This window comes from Phyllobates terribilis, unplaced genomic scaffold (genome assembly GCF_046119375.1).
Source record: "Phyllobates terribilis strain yellow unplaced genomic scaffold, ASM4611937v1 Scaffold_7__3_contigs__length_470593459, whole genome shotgun sequence".
Lineage (NCBI taxonomy): Eukaryota > Metazoa > Chordata > Amphibia > Anura > Dendrobatidae > Phyllobates > Phyllobates terribilis.
Window position 1 is genome coordinate 129,945,905 of NW_027362767.1, and position 8,905 is coordinate 129,954,809.

Genomic DNA, 8,905 nt, shown 5'->3' on the forward strand with positions numbered 1-8,905 from the left:
TAATTTTTGCCAGGGGTTGTAGTTCTCCATACCGTATAATGGCCTCACATAGTCCTCCATACACTATAATGGCTCACATAGTCCTCCATACAGTATAATGTGCCCCACATAGTCCTCCATACAGTATAATGGGCCCCACATAGGGGTGATGGTTCTGGTGTCGCGGGATAAATAAAACCACCTTGAGGGCCAGATTTGGCACACCTGGCCAGAGTTTGACATGTATGCCTTCGACGTTAGGCTGGTGTCATCGACTCTTCTGCTTGTCTACAAGGCGGATTGTGATGCCACCGACATGAAAAACCTATTCCTGAGCTTGGAGCTTAAGTATTTGAGGTGGTAATTGCAGGGGTCTCCTTTGTATAAGGATAAAGAAGCAGACGCAGTTTACACTGGGAGTTGTAGTGCCCCAGTAGCTGGAGCGGCACTGGGTGGAATTCACACCCTGAGTATTTCATTAGAAAATATTCTGATCTTGAGAATCAAGTCATTTATTCATTCTGGAAGTTTACAAACACCTTTATGATTGTACAGAAAGGTCCAAAATACTATCGATGACAATAGTTATCATGGGAAATCATTATATCCTCCAGGGAAGACGGGAAAACCATTGTCTGGGTAATAGTTGGGTGGATCTATTGCGGGATATAACACTCCGGGAAAATCGGGCACATAACCTGGTGGAGGGTATTTATCATATGGGAAAGGAAAATACGGTTTAACTGGAGGGCGAACAGGTCTATACAAAGGACGAATTGTGGGGACGGGCCGAAAAGGTCCATAGAAAGGAGGAATTGTGAAGACAGGACGGATCCCTGCAAAAAAGCACAATAATGTTACTATAATGTACACAATCAAAAATCACAGGCTTTATGGCCCTTTATAGATAAAATCCCTGTGACTGTATTTTATACTCGGCTGCTTTCTCTTTGGTCCTTGCATAGCTGCTGCCACGCACCCGTCTCGCTTCCTGCTGCGGCCCACCCACCCGTCTCGCTTCCTGCTGCGGCCCACCTGTCTCTCTTCCTACTGCAGCCCACCCGCTTCTCTTCTGGCTGCAGCCCACCCATCTCACTTCCTACTGCAGCCCACCCATCTCACTTCCTACTGCAGCCCACCCATCTCTTCTGGCTGCAGCCCACCCCTCTCTCTTCCTACTGCAGCCTACTCGTCTTTCTTCCAACTGCAGCCTACTCGTCTCTCTTCCTACTGCAGCCTACACTTCTCTCTTCCTACTGCAGCCCGCCCGTCTCACTTCTTACTGCAGTCTACTTGTCTCTCTTCCTACTGCAGCCTACATGTCTCTCTTCCTACTGCAGCCCACTTGTCTCTCTTCCTACTGCAGCCCACTTGTCTCTCTTCCTACTGCAGCCTACTCGTCTCTCTTCCTACTGGAGCCTACTCGTCTCTCTTCCTACTGCAGCCTACTCGTTTTTCTTTCTACTGCAGCCTACTCGTCTCTCTTCCTACTGCAGCCTACTCATCTCACTTCCTACTGCAGCCCGCTTGTGTTTCTTCCTACTGCAGCCCATTCGTCTCTCTTCCTACTGCAGCCACTCGTCTCTCTTCCTATTGCAGCCTATTCGTCTCTCTTTCTACTGCAGCCCACTCGTCTCTCTTCCTACTGCAGCCTATTCGTCTCTCTTTCTACTGCAGCCCACTTGTCTCTTCCTACTGCAGCCTACTTGTCTCTCTTCCTACTGCAGCCTACTCGTCTCTCTTCCTACTGCAGCCTATTCATCTCTCTTCCTACTGCAACCCACTCGTCTTTCTTCCTACTGCAGCCTATTCATCTCTCTTCCTACTAAAGCCCACTCGTCTCTCTTCCTACTGCAGCCTACTCGTCTTTTCCTACTGCAGCCTACTCGTCTCTTTTCCTACTGCAGCCCACTCGTCTCTCTTCCCACTGCAGCCCACTCGTCTCTCTTCCTACTGCAGCCTATTCGTCTCTCTTCCTACTGCAGCCCACTCGTCTCTCTTCCTACTGCAGCCCACTCGTCTCTCTTCCTACTGCAGCCCACTCGTCTCTCTTCCTACTGCAGCCCACTCGTCTCTCTTCCTACTGCAGCCTACTCGTCTCACTTCCTACAGCAGCCTACTCGTCTCACTTCCTACTGCAGCCTACTCGTCTCTCTTCCTACTGCAGCCTGCTCGTCTCACTTCCTACAGCAGTCTGCTCGTCTTTCTTCCTACTGCAGCCTACTCGTCTCTCTTCCTACTGTAGCCCACCCGTCTCTCTTCCTACTGCAGCCTGCTCGTCTCACTTCCTACAGCAGTCTGCTCGTCTTTCTTCCTACTGCAGCCCACTCGTCTCTCTTCCTACTGCAGCCCACTCGTCTCTCTTCCGGCTTCAGCCCACTCGTCTCTCTTCCGGCTTCAGCCCACTCGTCTCTCTTCCAGCTGCAGCCCACCCATCTCACTTCCGGCTACAGCCCACTCGTCTCTCTTCCAGCTGCAGCCCTATCCTATCTGCCTATGACCCCATCCATATCTCTTGCTACACTTCTCCTTAGAAAGGAGGTGACATCATTTGTGACATCTCAAGACAAATCAGTGAAAATGACTCCCACTTCTGCAAAATGTCAAAAGTGTTGTTGTTTCTTTAGATTATTAAAGGGTCCACTTTTCCATAAACAGCACCAGTCTTGTCTATAGGTGGTATCTGTTATTGACAGTTATCCACGATTACTTTTTGTGGATGATCTACAATGCTACACGTGGCCTGTATACATCAGTGGCGCTGTTTCCAGAACATTCTTTTTTTCTACGTTCTTTATTCCTCTCCTTGTCTTTGACCCGATCCAATCTCCCCAAAAGCCCATTGATAAGCTGTTTGGTCTATCCATTGTCTAGTGGCTGTTTTTGGTACTGCAGATAAATGCCCATTAAAATAAATATGAGCTGAGCTACATCCAATCACTGGCCTTAGTGGAGCTTCCTGAGATCAGTGATTGACTGAGACTGTCACTTATTGAGCGTCATCATTATAGAAAAAGCCAACAAGACTGGTGAGGACCCCTGGAGCAACTGCAGAGGAGCAGCGGGGTCAGAGTTTTTTTTTTTCTATTAAAATTTTTGTTCCTTTACCTCCAGAAATCTTCATGCACAGATGATTACATCCATCGAAACAGCATTTCTCGTTCCATTTGCAGGTATTCATTGTATTACAACCATAACCAGCTTTGGAAAGGCAGCGAACATTTAGCAAAGCACGAGGACATTCTCCTACGGAAATACATTTTATTTCGATTTTATTTTTTTGAGGAAACATCCCCTGTAAAATAACTTGACAATTATTAAGAATATATATTTGTGTATATATATATATATATATATATATATATATATATATATATATATATAAATAGGATCCTGTGTTATCAGCTGTGTATAGAGGTGTTACTTGTCCTTGTCATCCTGCCTCTGATGATAATGAGACTGCTGAAAAGTCTTATATGCACAACAGGAGTCTAAAATATCCCCAGTGGCCAGTGTGAGAATTGCAAGATTTAATTATTTTTTAACACAGATTGCGATATGAAAAAAACGTTGACAACATTTAATACTTTCTCTTTAAGGAGAAGCTGGAAGTAGAGCTGCCAGAGTGTTCTCTCAGGTCGGGGGACTTCTGCTAATTTGGAGAGGGAAAAAAACAATACCACGTTCAATATATTCAAGTTTCCCTTTAAAACCGGAAGGTCTGTGTTCACATTTTTGACACGGTTTTTGACGCGCTAAAATCCACATTAAAAGCGCTTAAAATCCAACAGGCTTCCCATTTATTTGAATGGGAAAATGTGCCGATACTGCACATCTCTTTTTTTCCATATTTTCTTACTATGTGACTTTTAATTCTTTAGTACACTTTCTGGGGAGTAAATTGTACCAAAATGCAAGTTTTTGTCATTGTTTTTGTTTTTTTAATGTGTTTTTGGAAACGTGTAAAAAAAAAACAACAATTTTTTAAGCAGAAACTGGATATGTGCACATGGAGTTTTTCAAGAGGAGACTTAAATTTTTGCATAAATTTGGAAGTTCTGCTCAGTTTGCTTTAAAAAACTCATCAAAAAAGACTCAGTGTGTACATAGCCACTAAGCGGAAACTCGTTTTTGAAGAGTTTTGGGATTTGGAGGAGGATTTGGAGAGTTTCCGCACACTTTCTTTTCAGCTATCCTATGTGCACATTGAGTTTTTCAAGGATTTTTTGAAGAAGAAACTCTTAAAATTCTCTTCGAAAATGCAAAACTGCTCAAAAAGTAGGAGGTTCTGCTTGGTTTCCTTAAAAAAAAGCAGAACTATGTACAGAGTACGTTTTTTTAGGAGTTTTTGGAGCAGAAACTGAGCGAAAGATCTCCAAATCCTCTTCCAAGTTTCAAAAAAGCTTAAAAACTTGGAGTTTCCATTAAGTTTCTGCTCTGAAAACCCAGCATAAAGAACCTTTGTGAACAAATCCAGTTTCTGCTCCAAAAACTCTTTAAAAAAACTGTTTTTAGAAGTTGAAAAACAGCTTGCCAAAAACTCTGGGGCAATTATTAAAAAAAAAGGTTTTGAAGCGGTTTTTAACATGGATTTTGGAGAAGAATACGCTTCAAAATCCACCTTGTAAATTACAAAGTTGAATGGAGATACATTTTTTTTCCAGTAAAGTTAAAGATGCCATCTGTTTTTTTTATGTGGCATATAAAGGTTACATTCATATATAACCCAACCCATTGTGGCTTGGCATTTATAATTATGGGCAATGCCCATGTCACCGTGTTCCAGATGAGTCACGGCTACACACAATGGAAGATCTTTTGTAAGCAGTCATGACTCCATCTTTAATGTCTACATGTATAATCTTGTCTTACATGCAATCAGTGCAAAATCAAACGGGGCTCTATCTCTTTAAGTGGGAATGCGTCTTCAGAGACAACCCCTAGAGTTATGTGCACACTGAGATTTTAGAGGAAGTTCATTAAAAAAATAAAAACTGGCTTTTGGCTGAGTTTTTGAGAGGAAACTGGGCAGAAACTCCTTTTGAGGAGTTTTAAGATTTGGAACAGAATTTGGAGAGTTTCTTGCTCCAAAACCTCCTAAAAAAAACTCCCCTGAAAATCACTCAAAAAAACACTTGAAAGATTCTTCCTATTCATCTCTATTATAACATGACTAGCCGGTCCGATGTTCAATCGTTTTAGCAATTTTTTTCTCGCTTAAGGTTTTGAAAAGCGCTTGGTGGGAAAAAAGGAGGTTGATCACTAGGAAGATCCTGATACAATTCATTCCTATCTAGGCAATGTCCAATCAATAGGCTGCAAAAAAACACTCTTTAGGAGAGAAAAAAACTCTTTCAAAACCTCTTCAGGAAATAAAAAAACTCCAACAAGGAGCCTTTGCTCAAGTTGTTTCCACTTGAAAAACTCATCAATTTTGAAAAAAAAAATCAATGTGGACATAGCTTCAGACTTAGGAATCACGATGACTCAGTTGCTTTCCATTCTGGCTCAGTACTGTCAGCTCGCAACGCAAAAAAAATAAGCCCTCTCACAACTCCTTCGACTGAAAAAAATGATGGATCTTGTAAAATGGCAACACAAATCAAAATGTTTTTTGTTTTTTTTACAAACTTTCACACTTTTTTCATCACTTAATTAAAAAAAAACTTTTCAAGTTTGTCGCAATCGAGGATTAAATTTCCCGGTCGATGAACGCCCAAAAAAACAAGAATCAGTGGTGGCATTCATTTTTTTCACCATTTCATCCCACATGTTCTTTGTTTCCCGTTTTATAGTACATTGTATTGAAAAATACGTTTTACCATTCAAAACTGTAATTTGTCCCGCAAAAAAAACAAGATCTCACATGGCTATGTCGACGGGTGAATAAAAAAAAGTTATGGCTATTGCAGGAAGTGGAGGAAAAAAATGAAAGAGGAGAAAGAAAAAGCAGGGAACCTGTCATCAGGATTTTATACCCCAACCTAATGGCATGTATGTAAAGGACCTTTAATGCTGAGTAATTCCTTAGCAAGTCTGTATTAATCCATTTCTCCGTTTTAGAAAAATCCAGCGTTATTGGCTATATGTTAATGAGCCCCAAGTGCAGCGGGGGCGGGCACTGTACTTCCAGCTCTCCTGCCTCTCTCCCTATTCCCCGCCCACTGCCTGCCTCCTGACTCTGATTGACAGGTCACTCTTGTCTCAGTGAGCTGCCTTCCCTTACCCAGATCACTCTCAAGTACCAGCAGTGCCTTAGGTGGCACATGCGCAGGTCGGTACACTGAATCTTGTGATGTCACGAGGATCTTCCTGAGCATGCGTCACCCCAGGCACTGATGGCACTTGCGAAGTGACCTGTAAAGCAGGAAAAAGAGAGAGGCAGGAGAGCTGTAAGTGCAGTGCCTGCCGCCGAGGTACTTGCAACTCATTAGCATACAATTTCCACAACAAATTTCTCTAAAACAGAAAACCAGATTTCTAGAAGCCATTTAAACATTGCTGTGCATATATTCACTGTTTTTGGAATTTTTTAAGCTTTTTTTTCAGCCATGTTCCAGGCAGAATCTGCCTGACACAGGCCTTGTGTGCACATTACCTTAAGGTATGTTCACACTAGGCGTATTTTCAGCGTTTTTTTTCTGCAGCAAAACCTGATCTCTTGCCAGGAAAGAAGCTGGGTGACAAACGCAGGTTTTGATGCGTTTTTCAGCATTCCAAAGTTCATCTTTGCATCCACCACAGAAGCATGAATACAGGTCTCCAATGCAAGACATATGTGAAGCCATATTAACCAGAATTTCAAATGTAACAATAGGGGCAGGTGAATTGGTCTGGAATAGTTTACCTAAGACACTGGCAGTTCATTGAGTTTGTAGGACACTCTTTATTTTCACACTAAGGTCTACCATTGAGTTGCTCAGGAACAGTTCAATTTCACACCACTGTGGTCCCCAGGTATTGTTCAATATCACACCTAGCTCAACCAATGTTTACTTTTTTACACATCACTAATTTAATTAAACTGTCCTATTCCAAACTGCCATCTCAGGTGACCAAGACAAGATGGTAAACTTGGTAAAATCACAAAAATAAATGAGTTTCACATATTGCTCTACTTGCTTTTTTCACTAAAAACACAGCAAAACCTGATAGCTATGTTCACACTAGGTGTTTCTTCAGCGTTTTTTCACCACCCATTACTTTAAATGGGTGAAAAACGCTGAAAAAAAAGCTGAAAGAAGTGACATGCTCTATTGTGCAAAAAAATGCAAAGAACAAAATAGTGATGACACAAAAACCAATGTGTGTGCATGAGAATTCTGAAATCTCATAGACTTTGCTGGTACTGTAAAATGCAGCTGAAACTTTGCATAAAAAACCTCTGAAAAAGACGCCTAGTGTGAACATGGCCTTAGGTTTTTTTCTACATGGGGCAAAGATTTAGTTAGCCCTTTAGCTTTTTCCTTGGCTGAGGCAGAGTTACTTACCCCCCCCTCCAGCTGCCCCGCCTGCTCCCTTTAGCTACATCCCCTCTCCCATTGGAGAACCATAAAAGTTCTAAAATACATACAAAATATCAATAGCAAAATGCAAAAATGAATTGAAGGGAAAACAACATAAAACATTAATGATGCACTAAGACTCTGCATGAGGCACAATTTCGAGATGGTCCACATTCATAAATCTAGCATCTAATCTCCATGTAAGTATGGCTGTGATGTCGTATGCTCACCCTCGGGTTTCCTAATAACATATCCGGAGGCTAGGTCTGCTAGGATGGCACATAGGGTTAGCAGCACAATCCGTGTCATCTTGCCGTTGATGCCCAGTGACTTCATGACTTTATATATGCCCGTAATAAGGAAAACAGGGAGTTGCCTAATCATCGCTACATGTTAATTCTTAACAAAGCTACTCCCAATATGTATTACTTAACACACGAGGTGATGGAGAAACCTGATTTTCTGGAATCTGCAGAGAGGCAGATTTCTCCACAGAGGTAAATTTGCATGGAATTGCTGATACCGATGTTTTGCTAAGTAAATTATATGATTTGTCGTTGTTACATACTCCCTATTTTCCTGTAACAAATTAAAGTAAGATGTGGCATGTAAATGACTACTATTACTTAAGACCTATTTGTTTTCATGGTTACACCCCCTAGTTATCAGGGAGCTTAGTTGGTTTCATTTGGAGACAATATTGACATTATCTGTAGAAGTGACTGATGGAGTGACGGGTGCAAATATACAAAATATGTACAGCGGTTGATAATGGTTCACTTAGAGTCATAAATAAAATGTATGTACTAGAGCAGAGGCCTCAAACACGCGGGCCGCGGGCCACATGCGGCCCCTGAGGCTGCTTTATGGGGCCCGCAGGCACCACAGAGTCAGACCCCTTGACGATCCCAACCTGGTCCAGGAGGAGCCGCCGACAGTCTCCCAGCACAGCATTACCAATGCCAGCCGCTGGCCAATCGGAGGCCAGCAGCTGACATTTGCGTGCCGGCGCAGCGGCGTATGACGTCACTGCCATGCACAGATATCAGCTGCTGGCCTCTGACTGGCCAGCGGCTGGCATTGTTAATGCTGTGCTGGGAGACTGTCTCTGCGCGCAGTGCGCCTCAATGCAGCGATGCTGTCGGCGGCGCCTCCTGGTCCAGGTCAGGATCGTCAAAGGGTCTGACTCTGTGGAGCCTGCAGGCCTCATGTGCAGAAAGGACGTCAAGGGAACGGAGGACAGGTGAGAATCATCTTTTTTTTTTTTCTCTGTGTTTGAAGAACAGCACAATAGGGGACATAGCCACAGCATGGGGACATAGCCACAGCATGGGGACATTGATGAGGACATAGCCACAACATGGGGACATTAATGGGGACATAGCCACAGCATGGGGTCATGGATGGGGGACATAGACACA

At 43.0% G+C, this 8,905-nt stretch overlaps 1 long non-coding RNA gene across 1 annotated transcript; it reads right to left on the reverse strand.

Annotated features, from left to right (window-relative positions):
* Window positions 1-475: 475 nt before the first annotated feature.
* Window positions 476-7,869, reverse strand: LOC141153893 (uncharacterized). The gene is made up of 3 exons (XR_012247365.1): window positions 7,715-7,869; window positions 3,088-3,225; window positions 476-815 (listed from the first exon to the last, which is right to left on the reverse strand). It is a non-coding gene; the product is annotated as an uncharacterized lncRNA (long non-coding RNA).
* Between the last annotated feature and the right edge of the window lie 1,036 nt (window positions 7,870-8,905).